At 57.1% G+C, this 12323-nt stretch overlaps 1 long non-coding RNA gene across 1 annotated transcript; it reads left to right on the top strand.

The window, feature by feature from the left end:
• Positions 1-6: 6 nt before the first annotated feature.
• LOC115299565 lies at positions 7-3904 on the top strand. The gene is made up of 2 exons (XR_003912241.1): positions 7-249; positions 372-3904. It is a non-coding gene; the product is annotated as an uncharacterized LOC115299565 (long non-coding RNA).
• The last annotated feature ends 8419 nt before the right edge of the window (positions 3905-12323 follow it).

Raw genomic sequence — 12323 nt, 5'->3', positions numbered from 1 at the left:
GCGGAGCGCTGGCTCAGGCCCAGACCCTGTGAGCCCTGTTTATCACCTTGAAGCAAACACTTCCTTCCAGACAGGGCCAGGCACCCGGCCAACGAGCCCGACGTGTCTAGTAAATCAAGGCCAAGGCGGGGAAGTGAAGCCGGGGCGGCCCAGAGAGAAGGCTGGGCTCGGAGAGGGGGGCCCGGAAGGAGCCTCTTTGTGGCGGTATCACTATCCCAGCGTTTGAGGGAATCCACACGGTGGAGGAGGGTGAGGGAACCAGCAAGGCAGGGAGGGACGGGGAGGGGACTGGGATGGGGGAAGGACGGAGCGGAAAACAGTCCCCGCAGACCTCCCAGGGTCCGTAGCTCTGGTCACTCTGTCCTGTTCAGCATCCCTGAGAGGAATCAAGCTCAGCCCTCATCCTCGGCCCAGACAAGAGCTAAGACTGCTCCGTGTGGCCAGGGCCCTGATGGAGGAAGGCACGAAGAAGATGGCTGAAACAGCTTGGGGAATCCAGGAATGCTTCCTGGTGGAGGTGACAGCCATGTTGTCAAAAAGACAGCTATTAGCCAGGTAAAGGGACTCAGGAGGAGAGGAAGGAATGCTGCAGGCTGAGACTCTAGAGAACAGAGGGTCTGCAAGATGCTTAGTGTGCTGATGGGGCCTGGGGGGCTGAGGGAGGGGTGGATTGAGGTCTGAGGCCAGGGTACCCGGGGCCCAGCCTTCCTAGGATGCTTCTTCCTGGCAGCAGCGGGGAGCCACCTACAGGTGGTGAAAAGGAACTACCGGATTGCAGGGGCCTGTTCTGGACACGGCAGGGAATCAGGAAAGCCATTTGGCAGATGGGAAACCCAAGTATCCCCTTTATTGGTGGGCAGGTTGGTTTGGGAGAATGTGGCTTCCCTCTGTGGGCCACGGGGTCTCCAGACACAGAGCCCCAGGCCTCCCCAGTGTGGGCGCCCAGAGAAGAAGGGGGGGTCCCTGCTGGCCGACCTCCTGCGTCCGCTCTCTTCCTCTGAGCAGGGGGAGGGAGGCTGGCCAGGTTATTTGGGAGTCTTCTCCCCCAGGGAGGGACACATCCGGAGGGTGGCATGGGCTGTTCCGTCCCCGCAGCGCTGGCGAGGCTGAGGAGGTTTGGGAGGACAGAGGGACGTAGGGGCAGGGTCTGTCCCACTGTGCCTGCAGCTCATGCGTGGTCAAGAGCCAAAACCGGCCCCGGCCACCATGGAGCCCAGGGCTGTGTGTTAGAGCCCAGGAAACCGGAGCCCGGAAAGAAATAGATCTTGTTCCTGGTCGCACAGCGAGTTAGGGACAGGGGCCAACCAAGAATGCAGGTCCCAACTACCCACTCACAGCTCTGTCCCCTACTGTACTTTCTACCGGTGGCGTCCCTGAGGATCTGCACACTCTGGATCTCTGTGCACGCGGCGGGGACACTGCCAACATTGGGAGAAGGTCGCCAGCAGGAATCCTGGCATGTAAAAACCAGGTGCCATCAGCCTCCGTCTGAACCGCTTTCACAGATAGGGCACAAGGGGCCGGCCTCAGAGGACCAGGCGGCCTGACCGGCGATCCTTGGCTCAAAAAGTATCCCTGCACCCCGAATTCCGGGCAGAGGCCCGGCCCTGCGAGATGCCCGGGGAAGCAGGCCGCGGACTTGCCAGCCACCAGCTCAGAGCCAGTGCTGGGGGGAATGCCCCGCCCAGAGGCGGAGGCCCCGCCCAGAGGCAGAGGCCCCGCCCAGTACCAGGCAGGGTTCCCCAGAGGGACAGAGCCAGTGGGATATACAGAGATTACACACCTAAGAGGAGCTTTAGTGTAGGAATCCGCTCACGAGGTCATGGAGGCCGAGAAGCCCCCTGATCCTCCATCTGCAAGGCGGAGACCCAGGAGGGCCGAAGGGTCCTCGGGTAGAGTCCGAGTTTCGAGAACCGGGAGCTCTGGGGGCGGGAGAAGGTGGAAGAGGCACAGAGAGTAAGTCCGCCCCTCCGTTCCCCTCCGTGGAGGCGGACTGGGGGTGCCCCCCACACTGGGGAGCTCAGACCTGCTTCGTTCCGTCCACCGCTGGAAATGCTGACCTGTTCGGGAGCCCCCCGCACACGCACAGCCAGAGACGACGTCCGGCCCGCTGCCCCGCACCCAGGGCCCCGCCCAGAAGCCACACGAAACTGACCATCACGAGGTTCCGGCTCTGGTTCTGTCACTAAACGAGGCGAGTCCCGAGGTTCCGACCACCTAATGTGTGCCCAGCCCTTCCTCCGCTGGGAGTGGGGACCCAGAACTGAAAAGGCCCCATTCCCCTTCTGGGACCCCGCAGTCCAGGGAACACGCAGGTCAGTGCTCCCCTCTGGGAGCAGCCAGGCTGTGGCACAGGGCTCGGACCGGTCACCTTCCCTCTGCAACAGCGGCAGGTGACATCGGCAGTCTGCAGGGGCCCTCTTCCCTCAGCCTCCCTCCAGGGGGCCCTGCCGGTGGCCGCTGTCGTCCTGCCAAGCCCACAGGGCCGTCCTGACGACTTGGAAGGCCTGCCCAGGTGGCTTTCGTGATCCCCATTACTTTGGGGGCAGAGCTAAAGTCCCGCCCAGCTGACCCCTCTGTCACTTTGCCTCACTCTCGGAGCCTTTCCTCCATGTGCTCACTCCATGCCATGATCACCTTGGATTGTAATTGTGAGCTCAGCCAACAGCCGCCTGATTTCCTCCATCAACAGCAAGCTCACTACCTCTGGTGACAAAGGTCTTTATGTTGGTCCCAAAGCTCTCCAGGCCCTGGTTCATGGCACACACCTGACTCAGAGACGCAATGTCAACCAATAATGACAGCTGTTTACTGTGCACTGAGCGCCTGGCCTGCCACGTCCCTGCGGCGGATACCCTCCTGGCCCGCTGCGTGGCTCGGTGCATGACTGAATGAATTAACCACAGCAACTGTGTAAAGTCTCGGCGGGTTCTCCTCTCCCTGTTTCACAGATGGGGAAACTGAGTCCTGAGAGTCAAGAGTCTGCACCGTGGCAGAGGGGACACTGGAAGCCACGCTCCCTTCCACCTAGACCCTTGCCCCTTCTGAGAGCACGTCCTGTGGGGGCAGAAACACACGCCCACCCCTCCAGGCCTGTCTCCTCACTGGCTTCCCCACACCTGCCCCGTGTGCACACATGCTCTTCCTTCCAGAACCTTCTCTGTCTCCTTCCTCCCTTCCCACCATAGGGATGGCAGCCTGCACTTGAACTGCCCATTCCCATAGTTGTTCCCCAAAGACAGTATCCTTTCAAGTCAAGCGTGCATCCTGATCAACCTGGTGTTGGCATTCACAGCGCATGGCAAAGGATAAGAGATTCGGGGCCACCCTTGAGGGCGAGCAGGGGGGATTCCACGAGACCAGCCGTCAGGAGAGAGGTAAGGGAAGGAGCAGCAGGAAGAGACATGCCAGGAGCTCTGAAGGGAACACAGCGCTTTCCCGTGGGTGCTTGGCGGCAGGCCCTGAGCAGCGCCAGAACGTCGACAATCGAAATGTCAGATAAGAGCGAGCGTTGGCGAGGGTGTGGAGCAATCAGAAGCTCCTTGCACTGCCTGTGGGCACGTAAGTGGCACGGCTGCTCTGAAAAGCAGTCAGGTGGTGCCTCCCCTCTAAAACAGAGTTCCTGTGCGACCCAGCAATTCCGCTCCCCGGGGAGTGCCCGGAGAAGTGCCAGTGTGCCCACATGAAGACATGCACATGATCGTTTATAGCAGCCTGATTCATAATAGCAAAATGTGGAAACAACCCAAGTGTCCGTTGAGCGGCAAATGGAAAAACACATGGGCTAGATCCAGACGATAGAATATAATGGAATATTCTCAGCCATAAAAAAGAGTGAAATAGCGATACGTGCTACAAAATGGATGAATCTTTAAAACATCCTGCCAAATGAAGGAAGCCAGTCGCAAAAAACGGAATATTAGGGGTGCCTGGGGGGCTCAGTCGGTTCGGCGGCCGACTTCAGCTCAGGTCGTGATCTCATGGTCTGTGAGTTCGAGCCTCAGGTCAGGCTCTGTGCTGACAGCTCAGAGCCTGGAGCCTGCTTCCAATTCTGTGTCTCCTCTCTCTGCCTCTCCCCTGCTTGCTCTCTGTCTCTCTCTCTCTTTCAAAAATAATAAACATTAAAAAATTTTCTTAAAAAGACAGAATATTGTATGGTCCCATTTATATGAAATGTCCCAGATAGGGAAATCAATAGTTTAGTGGATGGCGGGAGCTGGGGGCGACAGCTGTTGGGTGGAGTTTCTTGTGGGGGTGATGAAAATGTTCTAAAACTAATTATAGTCATGGTGGTACACATCTCTGAACATCCTAAACCCCATAGAAGGATATAGTTTAAAAGAGTGAATTGCCTGATGTGTGAATCATATCTCAATAAAACTGTTTGAGGAAAAAAAAAATTTAAGGGCAAAGGGAAGGTAAATTATTGACTCCACCCTCTACTTTAGGAAACTGAACAAATGGAAAGCCAAAATAAGCAGCAGAAAAGAAAGAATCAGAGTGGGAGTCAGTGAGATAGAAAACAGAAAACAACACAGAAAAACTGTAAAATAAAAAACTGGTCCTTTGAGAAGGCTGATAGAACTTGTAAACCCTAGTTAGACTGACCTGGAAAAAAAAGACTGAGAAGGTTCAAATTACCAAGATCAGACATGAGAGGTGACATCATTACAGATCCTACAGATGTTTTTGTTTGTTGATTTTGCTCAGTTTGTGTCCAAATCCCAGGCTTGTAATGAAAAACACTTCTCAGGTCTGTCTAGGGACATGGAGTCTCTGCAACAAGAAACAAAACGTGGGCAGAAAGCGTTTCACTTTGTTTTACAAAATGCAATCTAGTGCATTTCTCAGGTTGTTTTAGGTAAATAATCAGAAGCCAGGGTGATAAGCATCTTGATGGAAGAAGCCAAGTTTTCCATTTTACTCTGATCAGGAGTTTCTGTCTTGGCTTCCCGCCAGCCTCAGGGATTCCTTCTGATGGACACGCCGCAGGATCCCAAGAGCAGGGAGCACAGAGGCCGTGAGTGAACGCTGGCGGTGGCGGTGGCCCCACTCTGCGCGGAAGCTGGTGGCCCCTGGAACCGGTGTAGGATTCTGTGCTCTCCTTGCTCTCCACCAGACACTCCCCAGCTCGGGCACAGAAAGGAGTAGAGATCTGAGTCCACTTGATGGTATTCAGATGCTTGGGGCTACAGAGACAGTGTGAATGTACTTTGCATGTAAGAAGGGGGCCCAGAGGGCAGATTGTTGTGGGTTAAATGGTGTCCCCAGGAAAGTTACACTCAAGTCCTAAGCCCCAGTGCCTGCCAACGTGACCTCCTGGGGAATGAAGTCCTTGCAGATGTTCCGTTAGTTAAGACGAGGTCATACTGGAGTGGAGTGGGCTCTCACCCAACAAGACTGGTGTCCTTAAAAGAAGAGGGAAATTCGGGGCGCCCCGCTGGTTCAGTTGGCTAAGCGTCTGACTCTTGATTTCAGCTCAGGTCTTGATCTCAGGGTTCACGAGACTGAGCCCCATGTAGGGCTCTGCTCTGACAGTGTGGGGCCTGCTTGGGATTCTTTCTCTCCCTCTCTCTCAAAATAAATAAATAAACTTATTCTAAAAAAAAAAAAGAGAGAGAGAGAGAAGGGAAATTTGAACACAGACACAGCAGGAGGAAAAATTTTGTTTTTTTCAAGTTTATTTATTTTTGAGAGAGCACAATCAGGGGAGGGGCAGAGAGAGGGAGACCGTGGATCCAAAGTGGGCTCTGTGCCGACAGCAGTGAGCCTGACGCGGGGCTCAAACTCACGAACTGTGAGATCCCGACCTGAGATGAAGTCGGACACTCGACCGACAGAGCCCCAGGTGCCCCAAGGTGAGGTTCTGAGGTCCTGGGGCGTAAGATTTCAACATCTAAATTTTGAGGGCACCCAGGTGAATTTATAACACCTGTTCAAGGTTCAGAACCCGCGTGTTTTTTTCTTTCATGCTAATTGTAGATTTAAAACGTAAATGTGCCATAAATTTTATCCATCTTGGGTTATTTAAAAAATTTTTTTAATGTTTATTTCTTTTTGAGAGAAAGAGACACAGAATGTGAGCTGGAAAGGGGCAGAGAGAGAGGGAGACACAGAATTGGAAGCAGGCTCCAGGCTCCGAGCGGTCAGCATAGAGCCCGATGCGGGGCTCGAACCCATGAACGGCAAGATCATGACCTGAGCTGAAGTCAGCTGCTTCACCGACTGAGCCACCCAAGCGCCCCCCATCTTGTTTTTGTGAGAAGTATTGGAATTCGTTGGTCTTGTCTTGCTACGTAGAAGGAATTAAGAGTGCCCGAGCAAGAGTCTCCAAGAGGCTTCCATCCCTGACGATCTGCGGGGTTTTCCTAAGCACGCCCATTCCTGCTTCCAGCAAAATGTTTCCAAATCCATCCCAGGTGGGTATTTTTACATTATTCATTTTTTAAATTGCGGTTGAATATACACGACATAAAATTTGCCGCTTTAGCCATCTTTAGGTGTACAAGTCAGTGGCGTTAAGCACATTCACCGTGCTGGCCAGCCGTCACTACCCTCTGCTCTCCAGAACTTTCCAAACAGGAACCCTGTCCCCGTGAAGCACTCGCTCCCACTCCCTCCTTGCCGGGTCCCTCTACTCAGCTTCGGTCTCCCTGGATGTGCCTGTTCTGGCATTTCCCGCACAGGAGGCACACGGTGCCCGCCCGGTGCCTCTGGGCTCTCTCCCGGGGCACCGTGTTTCCAAGGCTCGCGCACGTCCTGGCAGGCGTCAGTGGCTCCGGCCTGGTCGGGGCTGAGTGCGCTGCGGGCCCCTCCATCCGGGAAGGCTGCCGCTGCCGAATGGGGCCGTTAGAGCGTCCAGACGTGTTTGCGCTCCTGCTCCCAGTCCTTCAGGTGCAACTTCTCATCCCAGATGCGTTTAACTTTCACTATCTTTAGGACCACGCACTCGGATCTTACCTAACAAGCTGGTAGGAACCGAAGCGTTCCCCCGTGGGTTTCCAGTGGGAGGGGCCAGGCCGGCGTCCGGGCTCCTTCCGGGGCCCCTCACGCAGCCACCGTGGACTCTGCCGGCGGTGGGGACGGAGCCCCGGACGCGGTCCAGGGCGGTCGGGAGAATCTCCCTGCGGCAGGCCGGCTCCGCGTGGGACAGAGCGAGGACTTGCTCAGCTCCCCGCATGTGGGCTGGAAGAGAGTCAGCGGGAGAGCGTGGGGACAGGCCCCTGGGGTGACAGGTGGCAGCAAACATCACAGCGGGGGTCAGGTGGGCATTGTATTTGAACAGCCACGTGATGCTGGGATGGGGGCTCCCGGAGCCAGAACATGTGCGTGCGCGTGCACACATGCACACACATACACGTGCACGCACGTGCACACACATACACATGCGCGTGTGCACACACACGTGTGCGTGCACACAGACTCAGCTCTGGCTTACGCGTGGGCCCTGGGCCTCTCTTCCAGGTTAGGGTGAAATAGGCACAGTGTACTTACTCGAGAACCATGTGTGCTGGAAGGAGTGTGAGGTCCAGAGGGCAAGATCCCGGGTCCTGGGCTCAGCGCAGCCCCCTCCCCTGTCCCTGGGTCACAGGGAACCCTGCCTGCGACCAGACCATCAAGAGGCACTGGAGTGACAACAGCCCGTGGTAAGTGACAGAAGACCAACTCAGAGCAACTTTAGCAACTGAACTGATCCGTCCTTGGTTCTCACGCAGAGATGGGTGCTGATGTGCCCCAGGAGGGAAGAAAGGGCTTCCGGAGAGAGGATGTAGGTGCTGGGACAGGGACTCAGGCCCTCGGACCTCCCTCCCTGCTTGTCTCTACTGGTCAGCCAGCAGCGAGGCTCCCTCTGGGGCGTGGCGCGCAGGGCCACAGGGCTCCAGACACCCATCTCCCTGCGGCGGGACCCAGGCAGGGAGAGACCGGCTTACCCCAGCTTCCATAGAGCGTGTCCAGGGAAGGATCTGATTGGCCCTGCCTGGGTCACATGCCCTGTCCTTGGACCAATCAGTTTTTGCCAAAGGATGGGATCCTATAAAAGGCCTGGGTCACAGGCTAAGGCGGGTGGGGTGGGGCCCAGTCTGTCCCAAGAAGCGAATCACAACATCTGCCAGGAAGTTCAAACAGACAAACACAAAATCGAAACAGTTACAAAGCAAACCTACCACGGTGGCTGCAGGCTTCAATGAGTGAAGATATGTGACCCCCGGAAGAAGAGCCCCTGGCACATAGTAGGTTCTGGAATCAGAGGGCTGCTGTCCTAACCGAGAACAGGCGAATACGCGTTCCTTCCCCCCCCCCATCACCGCCACCTCCACCGCCAGCAGGGAATCAGCCTTACAAACCACTTTAAAGCATTGAGCGTGTTTTTACAGGCCGATTTTTCAGAAAGAGGATCTGGACTGAAGTGTGTTTGCCTCGTTCCCAGATGCCACCTGTTCCAGAAACAGAGCTGGGCGCTGGCAGCCGTACCACCACGCGGGGCCCCTCAGACGCTGTTTGCAGCACGGTGGGTGCGGGCAGACGGGCCGCAGCCCGCAGCCCGTTAGGAGGCCGGGGAGGCCTGGGGGGCTCGGATGGGCTGCCCCTGGGGCCAGCCTGGCCAAGCCCCAGCTCCTCTGTTGCCTCAGGGCCCTGGCTTTGTTTCTGAAAGCAACGTCTTCCGCTTTGGAAACTCCCTCTGGAGAAGCGAACGCCTCTGAGTTTCCACACCCAAGGGAAAACCGTCCATCTGTGAAGCAGCTACCACTCTGATCCAGCCACAGAGAGGGACAGCACTCCGATCTCGTCACCAGCAGATTCCCCAGAGGCCTTCCCCACGCGTCCACTGGGCGGGGCCTGCGCTGAGCGCCAGGGGCTCTCTTGGGCCCTCAGAGCAGCAGTGGCCTGATCTGGGACCCTGTCCTGCCCCATGGAGCTTGCACTCCAAGCGTAAGGCCCCCTGGAAAACAAGATGGACAAGAGATGGAACCACAGTGCGGTGGCCAGGGGAGGTGCAGGGGGGAGGCCAGAGTCGAACAGCGGGAAGGAGCAGGCTGACCCAGCCTCCCAGCTTGCAGCCCCCCTGCACAGACATCCCTAAGGGATTGCTGCGGTGTGGCCTTCCCCCGCCCCCACTCCACGGTCTGCTGTAGGACGCTGCTGTGACTGACGGTGGCCCTCAGTGAGGGCCGAGCAGCAGGGGAGGGAGTCTGGCCGCACAGAGCCCCCAGGGGAGCCGCGCACTGCGCACCCCAGGACTTTTGCACGTGGGGAAGTTAGTGTCCCCGGGTCTGGCTACTGCAGGCTGGCTCACTGATCTGGGAGGGCCTGGGAATCTGGGTCCTGACCGCCGGCCCGGGCTGCCAGTGGCAGGGGAAGGGACAGGAGGCTCTCGAGCACCCCAGCCTCAGACACCGCTCCCGGGAGCCCCGCTGCTCTCCAGCACTGCCGGTGGGAGGGCGCCACACGCACCGTCCAGCGCCAGCGTGACACCGTCCCCTGGACACCGTTATCGGCGGCAGGTGCAGCCACTGTCACCACTGCAGGTCATCCTGGGGCATGTGCAGCCAAGCCCCGCGCTTCCCACGAGGCCACGAGTGTCCTGGGCCTCATCATTCAGGGGAGAGAGCCACTTCGGCCCTGCTCGCTGCCGTCCCACAGGGTCACGGCCATCACCCCCGAGATGGCTCCAGGTCTGGGCTTGTGATCAACCCAAGCGAAGTCCGGGGGGACGAAGGGCACAGGGACTCAGCTTCCTACCCGGGACGGGGGAGGGAGCCGCGGAAGGAGGGGGAAGGCCGATGCCTGAGCCACCCGAGGCTCCGCACCTCCCCATGCCTCCAAGATCATCTTTATTTCTCTAACGAGAAACCGTCCCTCCTGCCGGTCCTCATCCGCGGCGCTTTTCAGGGTCCAGTTTTCTGGCTGATGATGGATTCGACCAACACACAGGAGGGTTGGAAACGCCTGGGCCCCTGGCGAACAGCGTAATCAGCCTTAGATTCAAATGCTCTCTCGTCCCCACGGGCTCTGTAAGAAGCTCTCCCCAGGATTCGAGGGGCTCACCTCCCCCTCCCCGCTCCTTCCCTGTCCTTTGGGCAAGCCAACACCACCGGCTCCCTGTCTGGGCAGGAAGAGAAGACCACCCACGTGGCCACCCAGCCTCACGTGGTCCAAAAACCACAGGTGTCCTCACAATGTCCTCGGGAAGTGCTGGAGTTGAGGGCGCCTTCACTTGTTCCCCAGGCAAATGGTGGGGCTCTTCAGGCGCAAAGTTCTTTCAACTTGAACGTCTGTGGCCCCTTCTCGTGGCGTGTTCTTACCAAGCACATCCCTCCTGCTCAGAGCCGGTGTGCTAGGGAGGAGCGGTGTGAAATCTGCTGCCGGAGGTCAGGGACCTCATCCAGGCAAGCCTCTCGGCCTGGGAACCCGGTTTCCTCTGGGTGGAGCGTTCAGCCACCAAAACAAAGGAACACTCAAAAGTGGGCCAAGAATGAGCCACGATGATGAAGAGGGGAACAAGGTGTCTGATTAATCCATTCTGTGTGCTGAGATCCAAAACGTGATCAAAGATGGGGCGCCTGGGGGGCTCAGTCGGTTAAGCGTCCGGCTTCGGCTCAGGTCATGATCTCGTGGTTCGTGGGTTCAAGCCCCGCGTTGGTCTCTGTGCTGACAGCTCAGAGCCTGGAGCTTGCTTCCGATTCTGTGTCTCCTTCTCTCTCTCTCTCTGCCCCTCCCCTGCTCTCACACTCTCTCTCTCAAAACTAAATAAACATAAAAAAATACATAATCAAAGGAAGCCCAGACAAAAACGGTCGCCTCATGGGCTTGTGCCGTGGCTCAGTGCACCGGGCTGGGCTCTCCATCCCCGGTGCCGGCAGGCTGGGCTCCTGGGGGCTCCTCGGTCTGCTGGTGGAGTCGGCTCCTGGCAACAGGAGGTCTGAGGTCCTCACGTCCTTGCTGGGCAGCAGCTGCGGGCCTCCCTCTGCTCCTCGGGGCCATCCCCTCGCCTTGTCCCTCACACATCCGCTCCGTCGTCGCCGCAGCAGCAGTGGCCGTCGGCCCGCCCCCAAGCTCTGAAGCCGTGTGAGGTTGCCTGCTGGGGCAGCCCCTCCGCTTGTGAAGGGCTCGCCAAAGCCACGCCCACCGGACACTCCGCTAAGGCCGACGGGCCTGGGGCTTCCGTTACACCTGCCAAGTGCCTTCAGAGAAGCATTGAGAATCGTGTTGGATCGGATCTCCAGAATGTGGGGACCTGGGGGCTCATCTTTAGAGTTCTGTCTACTACGCCCATTATTACCATTTTTTTTTAATTGGCTAATTTGAGTGGGATAAAAGGATGAAAATCCATGTCCCTGCTGAGGCACAATAATAAAATAATAATACAATAACAACAACAACAAGGCAGCTGGTGGCCACTCACACGGGTGTAGGTCCCGGCCGCACTTCTGACCGTCACATCAAAGTTGAGGGTAGTTGAGAAAACTATACAAAAGCTCTGCCTTTTTCTGGCTTTGTGACCTTGAGCAAGTCACCTGACCTGAATGGGCTCCATCTCCTCATCACCCGCCATCTCGTGTGCTGCAGAAAGACATCTGCCCAGAGCCTGGCACCCTGGCACCCACAGGCACTTGGCTATTATGAGCATCGCACTCATGGCACACACGCTGTCGGACCGTCTGCAAGTCCTTCTCCTGACACATCTTAAATGTCACAAATGTCACCCATCTTTGCTGGGGTGCCATGCAGGATATGGCTTCCTTTTCCTGCATCCCTGCCTGGGCCACCCGTGACCTTTGCCAAAAGTGTGTTCTGCGGGCTGACCCAGGAGTCTCCCCAGACAAGCAGCTTCCTCTCCGTGTGGAGGGGACTTGCACTGAGGTGAGGAAGACATCCAGGAGCTACCCGAGTTGGATCCCAAGAGCAGTGGCATGACCCAAGCTCCCTTTTGGAGCAGTTCCCAATGTGGCCACAAGGTGGCAGCACAGGCAGGCTTCTGTTCAGGGAAATTCCGCGGCGCAGGACACAGACGGGAGGGGGGGCCTGGCATGGCTTCCTAGCAGGCCTTGACCAGCTGGAGGTTCGGTCTCCGGTGTGGCATCGCCTCTGCAACAACCCGTGCTTGTCTCTGTCTCAGGACACAGTGGCTGTAACTCTCTGTTGGTTTCCCTCATTCTGCACTGTAAGCTATTTAGGATGCCCATCTGATTCCTTCCGAATTTGAGGAACCTAGGAAATGAATATTTGTATCTCTTTTATTTTTATTTTTTAAATTTTTTATGTTCTTTATTTTTGAGAGAGAGAAACAGCGCAAGCAGGGGAGGGTCAGAGAGAGAGAGAGA

The sequence above is a fragment of the Suricata suricatta genome, chromosome 1, assembly GCF_006229205.1.
Source record: "Suricata suricatta isolate VVHF042 chromosome 1, meerkat_22Aug2017_6uvM2_HiC, whole genome shotgun sequence".
Classification (NCBI taxonomy): Eukaryota; Metazoa; Chordata; class Mammalia; order Carnivora; family Herpestidae; genus Suricata; species Suricata suricatta.
Note: the sequence above shows the minus strand (reverse complement) of the source record. Positions and strands in the feature narration are given on the sequence as shown.